This window comes from Bombus flavifrons, unplaced genomic scaffold, assembly GCF_040668555.2.
Source record: "Bombus flavifrons isolate JBK064 unplaced genomic scaffold, iyBomFlav1_principal scaffold0042, whole genome shotgun sequence".
Lineage (NCBI taxonomy): Eukaryota > Metazoa > Arthropoda > Insecta > Hymenoptera > Apidae > Bombus > Bombus flavifrons.
The window spans coordinates 105,454-118,286 of NW_027184787.1; the positions used below are offsets into that span (position 1 = coordinate 105,454).

Here is a 12,833-nt window from a genome sequence, read left to right on the forward strand (position 1 = left end):
TGGTGCGATATGGCCCTCCGCCTTACACTTGAAGCAAACCAGCCCCAAGAACAATCCCCGAGTCGACTTCTGTGGGATGAAGCCGCCAGTTGGTAGTTTGAGTCATCTGGGTGAGTCGTTTCCGTTTCACTTCGATTCCGGAGCCGAGTGCTCATTAATTAGTGTTATTATTGTTATTATTATTATTGTTATTATTGTTATTGTTATTGTTATTGTTATTGTTATTGTTATTGTTATCGTTATTGTTATTGTTATCGTTATCGTTATCGTTATCGTTATCGTTATCGTTATCGTTATCGTTATCGTTATCGTTATCGTTATCGTTATCGTTATCGTTATCGTTATCGTTATCGTTATCGTTATCGTTATCGTTATCGTTATCGTTATCGTTATCGTTATCGTTATCGTTATCGTTATCGTTATCGTTATCGTTATCGTTATCGTTATCGTTATCGTTATCGTTATCGTTATCGTTATCGTTATCGTTATCGTTATCGTTATCGTTATCGTTATCGTTATCGTTATCGTTATCGTTATCGTTATCGTTATCGTTATCGTTATCGTTATCGTTATCGTTATCGTTATCGTTATCGTTATCGTTATCGTTATCGTTATCGTTATCGTTATCGTTATCGTTATCGTTATCGTTATCGTTATCGTTATTGTTATAATCGTCTATATCATTGCTGTTGTTGGTCCTTTTGGTTTAATCATCATCGTGGCACGTTTCAAAGTATAATCCCAACCTCTCCAACGGAACCATACGATACCTTTTATTAAATAACAGATAGGAAGAATTGTCTTTTGTCATTAAACGGATAATACGAAACATGAATGGCTGGTTGTACGTGACGACATTATTTTGTAAGCAATCATACCTTGTCGAGCGGTTAAATCCTGAGGATCGTTCAAATAAAGACCGTTTAATCCTCGTCCGCACGATTTCCACCACCATCCGCCTTTTAGCATGGATGCGCAGTTCAACGATGACCTATCGTTGTCCCTGTGTGAAATGAAATATCGTCTCGAACGAATAGTTGACTCTTATTACGATTAATCTATCCGATATTATCCGTTCTTCAATGCTTTTTGCTCTATGCTTTCACATAACCGAAATTGTCATTTCATGCATTCTAACAAATGAAGAAATAACGTGTTACCTGTTGTACGTGGAAAACGGATTATTGTACGAACCGTACCATGGATCGTTTAATGAGTCACCGGCATTTCCGTCGTAACCGTCAATCTCCAATTTATAATATTCTCCTTCTGAATAGATTTTGAAGTGAGAGTACTGTGCGTACCTAAACGAAAGTACATAGATATATAATTTTTGTATGCGCACGGATATACGGATGTTCCGAAACGTTCTATATCTTAAATGTACAGAGAAAATCGTCTTTGAAATCCTCTCCGATCTATTCTACACAGACATTAAAACGTCCGAACTTCGCATCCAAAATCAGTTGCAATTGTAATTTTGATATTTCTTACCTTTTGTTACCTTCGAAATCTTCGAGTTCCACCCGAAGCATGTAATCTTCGTTGTTAGTTAACATGTATATGTTTTCGTTGCCAAGCCAAAACTCTCGAGCAGGATCACCAAAACCGTTTTTATAATCAGCCCAATCACGATTGAAATTTTCTCTTGGCTCGCCGAAATCGTCTCTTCTTTAAATAACCTAGGAAAAAGTGGAAATTCTTTTTCGAATTATGATATAAAAGAAGTAGGAAGATTAAATATCTTTTACCAACGAACGCGGCTGTTTATTGTACGCACAGTTATTCTTTTTCTGTAACGACCTAAGAGTATAAGCTATCGATTCTACATTGATCCTACATTGATTCTACATTGCGAAATATACTTTTTTGGGAAAAAAAGCCCGTTCTATCACACTAGTTTTATCTCGATGCATGATGCACACGCGTATATACATATTATAGTATTTGGACGAATCTCTGATTTACCGTCCAACCTCCTTCGGCGATATCCTGCTCGCAATAAACCTTGAGAAACCAATAGGTTGTTCCACGAATTTGAAGATAATAGACACCGCTATCTCTCATGCCAGCATTTAACAAATCAACACATGAATAGTCCTGTAACGTTAAACAATATGTACATGTATTATCGTGTTTGTAAGCATTGATAATATGGAATAACGCTTTCTTTTTCTTGCGTAGATTTTTCACTCTGTTACATATTACGTACATAGATTAGTAGTTTTCTCTCTTTTTACAATATTGTTATACATATTTAATGTTTCAATTATACAATCGTATTGTAAAAACTACTTTTCTCTTTCTTTCCTTTTATTTCTTCTAGAAATATGGTATAGATTTTCAAAATTCCCATAAAGGAAGGATTAATAAAAATTTCACCGACAGGGACTTTTTACGAGCCATATTCGAACGTTTCAAAGTTGATGGTTGTACGTGATGCACATGTGTACATTATAGTGACTTTGTGTGTTATTTACGGTTTGACGAGACGAGTAATTACGAGCAACTTTAAAATGACCGTTTAAACGAAACATTCAGAATGTTAATCGATGTATTACGTAATAAATTTTTCAAATCTGAACATTTCTTTGTGTTATAGCACATACGATATGTACGTGAACGAAGGTGGGCATATGCGTAGGCATGTCGTGTATTCTATAAGTGATTTAACTATACTGTGTATGCACGATAAAATGCATATGTTTAAGATTCCTTCTTTCTCTCTCCAACCCCTTCACCCTTCCCCCTCCCTACACAATCACTCCTTTTCCGTAGTAATTGGGCCTCCCCTTGTCTACACATTCTTCACATAGAAATACAGCAGCGTTGTTGTTACGTTTACTCTCTCATCTTCTTCCGTTTCATCGCGTTCGTTCGCTTATTCGCTTACAGTGTCTTACAAGGTAACTAAACTATAGAAAAGAGAGAGGAAGAAAGAAAAAAGTATGTTTGCATAAAAGTCATGCGGTATATCGATTATTCCACTTTGGTCGGTTAAAAACCAAAGAAGAAATGAGAAAAATATAAAATACTATATAAAAACTGTTTCTAATTCGTTTGAACGGTGCCGATTACCAGTGACGTTAATTGGTACGGGTTGAGAATGTTTTTGTTGTTTATTACCTTAACATCTTTGTAATTAAGGAATGCATCGGTGGTAAAGGTGGAATTTGCTGTACTTGGTTTGTTTTTGACACTTGGAAATATAACAATGGAAATATAACGATTTTTAGACGATGATCGCTGCGAACTCGGTGATAATGGGGGGCCTATTGAAAGATTGGCTGTCGAGTTGGAGAAATTAGTGGAACCAGCTATATTGCTTGAATTAATGAAATTATTGATCGATACGGCGTTCGACGAGGTCGAGGAAGACATGGACATCGACACAGACGAAACAATGGTAGTCGGATTGACCGGTAAAACGGTTGTTTCAACTGCAATGTCATCAGAGAGTTCAACGTATCTGTGAATCGAAAGAAATTCGTTCTACATGAAACATAATAATTAATTACATAGCAATGTAATAATGGTGTTTCGTTAGTTGAACGTAGTATATTGTCGCTACACTTTCTACATATTTATTTATTTATTTATTTACTAATATTCTTTTACATCGTTCTTTCACGCATCATATACCTATGTATAATAATATATTGGAATATTTACTAACAACAGATGCAATCAATTCGAAATACGATTCTTTCACATTACACGAAACGAAAGATTTCTTTTCATCGAACGGAACAAAGCAAACAGATAAAGATAGAAATACGTATGTACATTGTCTGTTATTATTAGAGAGAAAAGATTATTTCTCGAAAAATGGAATGGAACTGACAACGTCGTAAATGCCTTTGGTTTCTATATTATTTCGTAACATGGTGTATGATAATAAAAGCAAGCGAATAAAGTATCAAAGAAGGAAAACTAACCTATTGGAGTCGTATTCGACAAGGCGATCGATCGTGGGATCTAGCAGCAATTCCGCAGGTATTGGACGCTGAGCAAGGCTAGCTACATCGTCCTCCTGCTTTCGAAGTCTATTCTCCACTCCTTCTAAATTTTCGATAATCTTATTCGTTTTCGATCTTAAATCCGCATGAATTTCACTGATCGCTCTTTCTTGTCTTTGCGTTTGTGTAAGTAATTCATCGGATTTTGGCAAGAGATCGTCCACGGAACTTTTCGTGCCAACCTGTCGAAAAAAGTATAATACCTATCTATATGGAATGCCGTCAAGTGGACATGTAAAATTGTGCATGCGGTCATACAACGTGATTAACACGGCAGGTAAACAGTGAAATTAACAATTTAGCCACATCTTCTCAGCTTACCACGACGTTCCAGACTTCATCCATTTTCTCCGATACAGTCAACAATTGGATATATTTGTTCGACGAGTCGATCGATTTTACTCTGCCTTGGTGGTGGCGGCTCGGTAGTTGTCGTTGTTGTTGTTGTAACGTTGAACGCCGGTCGACCGTTCGTACTTCCTCTCACTAATATCGCATCGTGCACGTCACTCATCATGTTGTAAATAGTTCCCAAACGATCGGAAACCAAGTTTACGTGAAACTGTAACTTTCTGTCCATATTGTTTGTCGCTTGCCTTAAATTTTCTATCCCGATCGTAATGTGATTTATTACTTCATTACTCATCGCTTTAGTGATTTCGATTACGCTCATACATTGACTGGCTTTTTTTCGCTGGCTTCGGCATTTATGTCGTCATTTTGTAACAAGTTATTATCCAATTGATGTTTCAAATCGATCAATTTATTATCTATATCCGATACCTTTTGATCAAGTGACAATAATTTTTCACCAAGAGTGAAATCGGATGATGATGTATTTTCTCGCTTCTGATGGATTGCTTGTAATTTCGGACCTGTTTTGCCAAATAAATGCCAATTTATACGATAAACTTGAACAGCGAATGGCAACCGTAGAAAGAAAAGAAGAAGAAGCATCAGTAAAAAGATAAAAGTATGGAAAAGAGACAAAGAGAACGAAAAAAGGGGAGGGGGGAAATACAGGGAAAGCAGGCTTGTATACGTGTGTACATATGTAGGTATATACCTATACAATAGGTATATATAGGTAGGTACCTATAAACTACACGTAAATACAATTGTTATGTAAACGATATAGATAAAAGAAAACCGGCTGTAAATGTAATACAATTCAAACGACAATTTGTAGTTGCGATCCATGTTTGTTCTAACCGAGTCGATCAGTCCAATATTTTTTTTTTTTTTTTTCTTTTCTTCTTCTATAGATACGTCTGTTAACGAATTTCTGTTTTTACGTATTAGCATTTTATGTACATACATACATACGTACCGCTTCTGATTTCACTGTCGTTTTTATCATCGCTCCTTTTTGTCGAGTATGCAGATTCAGTTGAAGAAAATTCAATTTGATGAGAATTGAAAAGTTTTAGATCTAATGTTCGTAGCTTTGTAATAACTGCATCGGTTTTATCGATATTATCATTCACGCGTGAATCCAAAGCTTCCACTCTTCTCATCAAGTGTTCCACCGCTTTGTCCAAATTTTCAATGTGCTTTAATTTTGATTCCAAAGTCGAAACTATAACCTCGAAAACGTTAAAGAGGTATTGCTCTCTGAAAAAAAAGTACCGAAAAGTATTACGATCAAAGAATGAAATTCGTTTTAATTTCAATTAAGAAATTTTCATTTCACTGGAGTAATGCAAAAGTAAGAATGTTCATCCATTGATTCGTTACATCTTAACTATCTCAACAATTAATAGAAATTTCAAAATATGAACAAATTATCAAATTTGATTAATATTAGTTATTATAAAAAGCTACAAAATTAATTCATCTTCTTTAAATAAATTAAACGATATTGATAATCGATACATCATTGCTATAAATGAGGAAAATGTTGCTCTATCTTATATAAAATAGTATCGGATCTAAGATAAAGCTGAATCTGAAACAACTTGCACAGATGTATCCTTTCTCTCGTTACGATGTAAACTGTAATTTTACGCAATCCATAGGTAGGTCAACAGTCGTACTCTCCATGGTTATTACGGTCCTTTCGAATCTTACAAATCTGTAAACTTTATAGTGTAATGCCTAAATTTGTAGAATTTGTATGTAATTGTATGTAATGTAAAATATAACGGCATTGTTGTCATTACTTTTACCACATGTACACGACTACTGAACGATAATCAACATACTTAAATAATTAACATACATATACATTATTAAGAATTACAACATATTTTCGTAAATTTTATCATTTATTCTCTTTTCGTAACGCACACGCGATATTCGTATTCGTATTCGTATTCGTGTGTGTATTCTCTGGTTTACTCTGGCTTTATTCGTCGAATAAAAATGTAATTTATAATAATAATTATATATAAATATAGTATGTAACATGCAATGATTATAGAATGTAGAATTATAGTAAAATATATACAGAAAGAAAATGACTCGCAAATATTTGCTCACTCGCTTTTACTAAATATACAGATACGATAAATATACCTTGTAAGGAGAGTAGGAAAATATCCTAATTATTAATTATTCGAACGAGGAGATCTACGTTTACCAGTTTCAATGATTTTCAAATATATTATTGTCAGGATCATGATTTTGAACAACTTTTTCCTACGTATGTTTGGGGCCCTGCTCGGCTGTAGCTTTCGAGATATGTACATATTCGTAAAAATACCTTTGCTACCTTTTATCTTGGTATCGGTTAGGTTGCTGGCAGCTTTGTGTACCGGGCAAGATGATATTACCTATACGTATGTATGCGAGTTTATGGCTCTCGCATAGATAAAGCCAAACTTGTACTGTTTCGCGTTGCAGGATCGCTGGATAGATGATTCCTCCACAGTGAAAGTGAACAACGAAAAACGGAGAGTATTTACACCAGTTCACTGGTGGATGAATACTCCGGATGAACGCTAACATATTCTTGGCGACTGAAATAGTGAATTGTTTAAATAATATATTAGAATCTGTTACTTTTTCGCTAATATTCTAAATCTTCTAAATATTTTCATGTAAATTGCAGTTTACGTTGACGTTGTACACCTGTGCTTAAAATACGGATAAATCGAAATTTTGTTCCTTTTTTTCTTCAAATTGATGAACATCTACAATTATTATTAAAATTACACATTGCACATAAGAGCAATCGGCCGAGACCCTGTAGCCTTGTAATTGAAACGCCCGCTCGTTGCAAGTTTGATAGTCCTACGTGCTATAATGAGATTATTCCTACGTAAAAATGAATTAAAAAAATTAATGACAAGTGATTAATAAGAATTATTAGTAAGGAATACTTTTTAAATCCTATTTAATTGATTTGATATGATGAGACGAAACCTTTCATGATCATAAGAATATATAATAGAATGAATAATGGAATATATAATAGAATATATAATAGAAAAGTTTGTGAAGTTAACTTATGTTTACTTTACCCTTTCCGATAATAAAAATACTTTATGATACTTATCAGCTTCTTTCGGACAAAGTTATTTTATTTTTACAATATAAAAAGTTGAGTTATCTCTTTTAATTCTTTAGAATTACGATATTACAATCATTAATGCCAGATTCATCGAGGAGCGATAAAACAAAGTATCCTCAAAGGTCACATCCATCAAACCCAGTTGTTAGATAAACTTTATGTAAAATTTTTAATCGAGAGATCTTTACAAACACGACGATACTGCTGCTGCAGTGCGACGTGCTCGACGTATCGTCGACTGATTGTTTGAAAAATGGTTCACAATTCGATCAACTGTATAGGCAGCTGAGGTTAGTATTGCTTAAATGCGATCGATGATCGACTATGTCTACTGTCGTAGTTACGATTGGCTGAATGAGAAACAAATATTTATACAAGTATGTATTTGGTGCTGACGAGATTTACTTCTGACTGATTTCTTCACATATACTTGAACGATTCTAACTGAAGAATGAAATTTAAAACGTAATTTTATTCTATTAATTTCTACTTCGTTCCAGCTATTGCCGATTCATCTACAAGTATAGTATGTACGTATGATTATACAAATTATAATAATAAACAGGTCTCGTGTTCCTAAGCCAAAAAAAATCGTTCTCTTTACTTTCCTTCTAATTATCAAATTGTCAGATTAATATCTTATACTTTATCTATATGTAAATGAAGTTGTCTATTATAAAATTCTATCATCTCAAACGTATCGCGTAATTTTAATCGCTGATATTTCTGTTGTTTCAATTATTATGCCGACATCGTTATATAATGTTACCTTAAATAATAATAAGACCTTGTTCTTTCACGAATGCTCCTCTTAAATAAGTCTCAATAAGAATAATTGATACCATAAGCGTAATTATTATAGATATCGGTCCTTCGATTCATAGAAAACAGAAAATGTCGTTATTCTTTCAAATACAATTGTATCATATAAGGTCCATGACGTTGCAAAAAAAAAAGAGAGAAAGAAAGGTTACAATATAAACATACATGATAGAACACATGTTTTAATTTAATTTATTAAGCTATAACTGTATAATTGTTTTACTTGATCCACATTTTTAACCAGCTTATAACGAAAATGGGCATGAATATTATCGAAATTACTCTAGTGTAAAAGTACTCCGCAGCGAAACCAACGAATAAAAACTAACAACGACTATTGAAAGGTGGAAGCGGAATTACAACGAGCGCTTACAACGGACGACATTCCACAACTGATAACTTCCGTAAGATTGAAGAAGAAGAAGGAACAGAAGAAAAAGAAAGAGAGAACGGCAGAAATAAAGAACGGAACGAAGAAAAATACGCGATTTTAAAAATTCACGTACCCACGGCACTCCCGACGAAGATCACTTAATGTTCGGTTAGTTGTTCGCATGCAAGTTCTTCTTCTTCTTCTTTTTAAGCCGAACATCCATTCATTCTCAACGCTTATATATGTCGGAGAGGAAAGAACACCGGAGCCTCTGGAATGCTGGATAATCCCGCAACATTGTAACCTAGAGCCTACTATAGCTGTAATTAAACAATTGTAGTTATTCAACCTAATTGTAATTGTCCGAGATTTGTGATAGTGAGCTTGGGCTCGAGGCGACAGTCGGTCGCCAACGTGCCCGCGGTCAAGGGATGAACGTTTTGCCTAACAAAGGTATGAAGTAATTCTATAGCTCTCCTTAAAAGAAATATCTCTGGCGACACATGACAGTAAACATTCCAACGGTCTCTGTCCCGTGGCCACACGCAGTTCCTATTCTTCGAGAAAGATGATTGCCAGATGTCGATGTCTCTCCACAGTACGTGATCAGCTAGCCCGAGGGCCGTTATAAACACTAATATCTAGTTACCTAAAGTCCTTCGAACAGATAAACAGTCTTTGTCCCAACTACGGGAAGATAGGGGAGATCTATTTCTTTCAACGAACGGCGTCTCCCACTAGCAACTTTCCCTCGAGGGCGGCTAGCATCTTTTCTAACCACCGATATGGAAATTGACCAATTAGCAGCAACGCCAATTTCCCTTACTCCCTGAACGAAGACTATCCTCGACGAATCCGATGATCTCGTGCCCTTAGACACACCCCGATATAGTTTTCCTCTGTGGCATCATCGGGACGGAAAAGGCATTCTTTCACGCGATCTCATCGACTAAAGGAGTAACGTCTTCACGAATTATTATTGTTCAGACTTAGACCTCGCGAGCACGTTCGTTCATCATCCCGTTGACCGCGGATTCGTTATCGAACCCGAGACCATTGTTACTAGTATCGCGGGTGCCTAATCACCACAGTCGATTGTTAAACTTGTATCATCCGTGCCTGTGCTAATAAACTGTGTCTTTATTATATCGCAACGATGGCTAATTTCAATGAAGACTCACCAAACACCCACAATCCTAACCCCAACGCCACTCCGACATATATATGTACAAAGCAATAAGTAAATTCACCAACGATAATGTTTCTAAGTGAAGATATATACGCGAGAATGTAAATGTTCTTTTCGACTGGAACAAAACCAATTTGATCGAAGCACAAATCACGAAACACTCGGCAAAGAAAACACGACTATTACAAGTTGCAACAAACAGGAAAAGATCTTTCTTTCGCCATTACCAATTTTAAATTGTTTCATAACAATTCGTTATCATAACGAATGTTCAAGGTGATCACAGCGGAGTTTATCCCCATCCTCTTCGATATAACACTTTGATCACCGTATACGCACCAAGGATAAGATGAGATGATGAACTTAAGCGAATCCTATATTTTTCTCATTTTTCTCTTTGTAGCAAAATCATTACTTGTTCTGTTGGTTTCGCTCTACTTTTAATATTCGTTCGCCTTGATCGAAATATATACGACCGTTGTCATTACGAACATTGACATTCCCTTGATGAAGACACACACACACACACACACGGTAAATGAGTAATTAGTATAGTCTCTTAGAAACGACTTAAAAAAGAAAGACAAAAGACCGTATCAATTTGTTGTATTTATATGTGCGCAACTGTTCCACAGACAAAATCAGAACCATTATTTAATTCTTTTGAATCTCGATGATTACGCGCACTTCGCACTGAATGTTGTGTATGACACCTGTTCCGTTTTCTTCCAAGTTCGATGATCTATCCGTTCTTCTCTTCTTCCTAGATATATAAGTTCGATATAAATTGAAACATAGATAAACCCTATGTCATATACGATTGTGCATCACCCTTCCTTATTCTAATGTTTTTCACTTTATTGTTCGTACGTCTCCTGAAATAACGAGCAAAATATACAACAGTAATACGCAATTATGCGCACCGTATTTTAAATTCGATACAAACAATCAGACTGCCGACACCATAAAGCACCAACAAGTTCCCGATCGCCGCTAAATAGTAAGAGTTACTTTCACGTACATACGTGTCCGCTTTGAAAGAGTGCTTGTACCTCTCCCCACTGATCTACCGACCATTCTGTGGTCTTTTTCCGTCCTTTCCCTCTGTAAGGCTATGATCCGATCTGAAACGGTTCGATCCGTTTGAATTCGTACTGTTCCGTTTCGTTGCAACTTCTTCTTCCCCTTCCTTTGCGTTGCCCTTCTCTTTCTCACCCTACCTACCACTCTACCCCTTCTTGACTGATGTCGTTGCCAGCGTCACCAGGAGAAGTTCCTATCGCAGGAACAAGATGACGTCACTTATAAAACGAAGACATACATGTATGTGACCATACGCGAATACGACTGTCAGTCCCCATCATTGTCTTGCCCCTTCGCTTATTTGAGTGCATCTATAGTACGAGATATTCCGTCATTCTATGCTACTACTACATACACCATAAATACTGTTTTAATTCTTACTGCTGCCGTTCTTCATGCTTCCAAACTTTCAACAGTTCCAACAGCCATTTTACTTCTACTTTTGACTTTCTGACAATATCGATTACAGTTGATTGAAAAATAAGCAGGAATAAACCGAACATTACCTGCGTATGATATATTAATTTGTAAATACATATCTATATCGCATCGATATCTATCTAATATTTAATATATTTGCATCTAACGTATTGATAACTTTCATTTTCTTCGTAATGATTATAAATCATCTTTTTATAAATCATTATTTATCTTTTAATTAAAATGTGTCAGAGCGCAGTTGGAACGAGGATTAAAATTACATAACTTAAACGTAAAATGAAGATTAAGGAAATAACTATTATTAAGGTGAGCTAATTCAAAGGTGAAAATTGCTTTTAAATAAGATAAATGTCGTCAGTTATTTATAGCTGAGCTTCTATCTCGTATCTATACTCTTCGTGTGAAATTACAAACAAATCAAAACATTATTTTGCGAATCTAAGAGAACTTGTGTGAAATATTTCGAGAATGTCATGATCTTACATTCTAAGAGAACGTGTCAGACTTTTCACCTTGATGGAGACGTCGATACAATTGTTGATCAAGAAACGAGAACAGGCATACTCGGTATTACTGTGAAATGTGCATTCCATGATTATCAGGGCGCATCGATGTGAAATATGCATTAAAATTCCAACGACAACGACGAGAATGAAGAAATGGAAAAGATTAAATAACGAATCTAATCAAAATCGAAAAAAAGAATGCAATACAGTAATTCGGTAAATGCGATAAAGGAAAAAGTAACAAGATACGATCGGAAAGAAGATGTACAAGAAAATTAGTAAACCGACAGACTGGCAATGAGGTAGATCGTAGTATAAAAATGAAGAGAGGAAGAAAGCAGAGGGGAAAGGAAAGAGTACATTATAAATTCAAGTATACATAGGTATCGTCATATATGTATGTATGTAGATCGGTAAAATTGTTTCACTTATCGACACAAATTAACCGGAATGCTTTGTCACGGACTGAATACAGGATAGAGCTGATACCTGTCGCTGTTTTTACGTGTCCCATGTTTGGGGGACCATGTGACCTGTGAGGCGTGATATATTCCCTATGTTAGGGCAATGTATCAATCAGATCGATCAATGTAGAAGCGCTTAAGCACGCTTGTCCAATGTAATAGGAAATACTCTAATTTTTTTGAAGTTGGTATTCAGTTGGAATTTGTGAGACACGAAGTCCCATATAATTATGTTACGTCTACTCTGTACTTAATCGATGCTATTACAATCTAATACATATCGCACGGTGCATCAAATATGAAACCTACGTACAAATAATATATGTAACAAAACATTCACAGTTCATATTTCATTTAATAATTCTAATGAGCATTCATAATCGTACATACATACAATAAGAAAAACAGAGTAAACATCTATA

General features: G+C 35.4%; 1 pseudogene; it reads right to left on the reverse strand.

Moving 5' to 3' along the window:
• Positions 1-1,156: 1,156 nt before the first annotated feature.
• On the reverse strand, positions 1,157-6,062 carry LOC138189440 (angiopoietin-2-like; annotated as a pseudogene).
• Between the last annotated feature and the right edge of the window lie 6,771 nt (positions 6,063-12,833).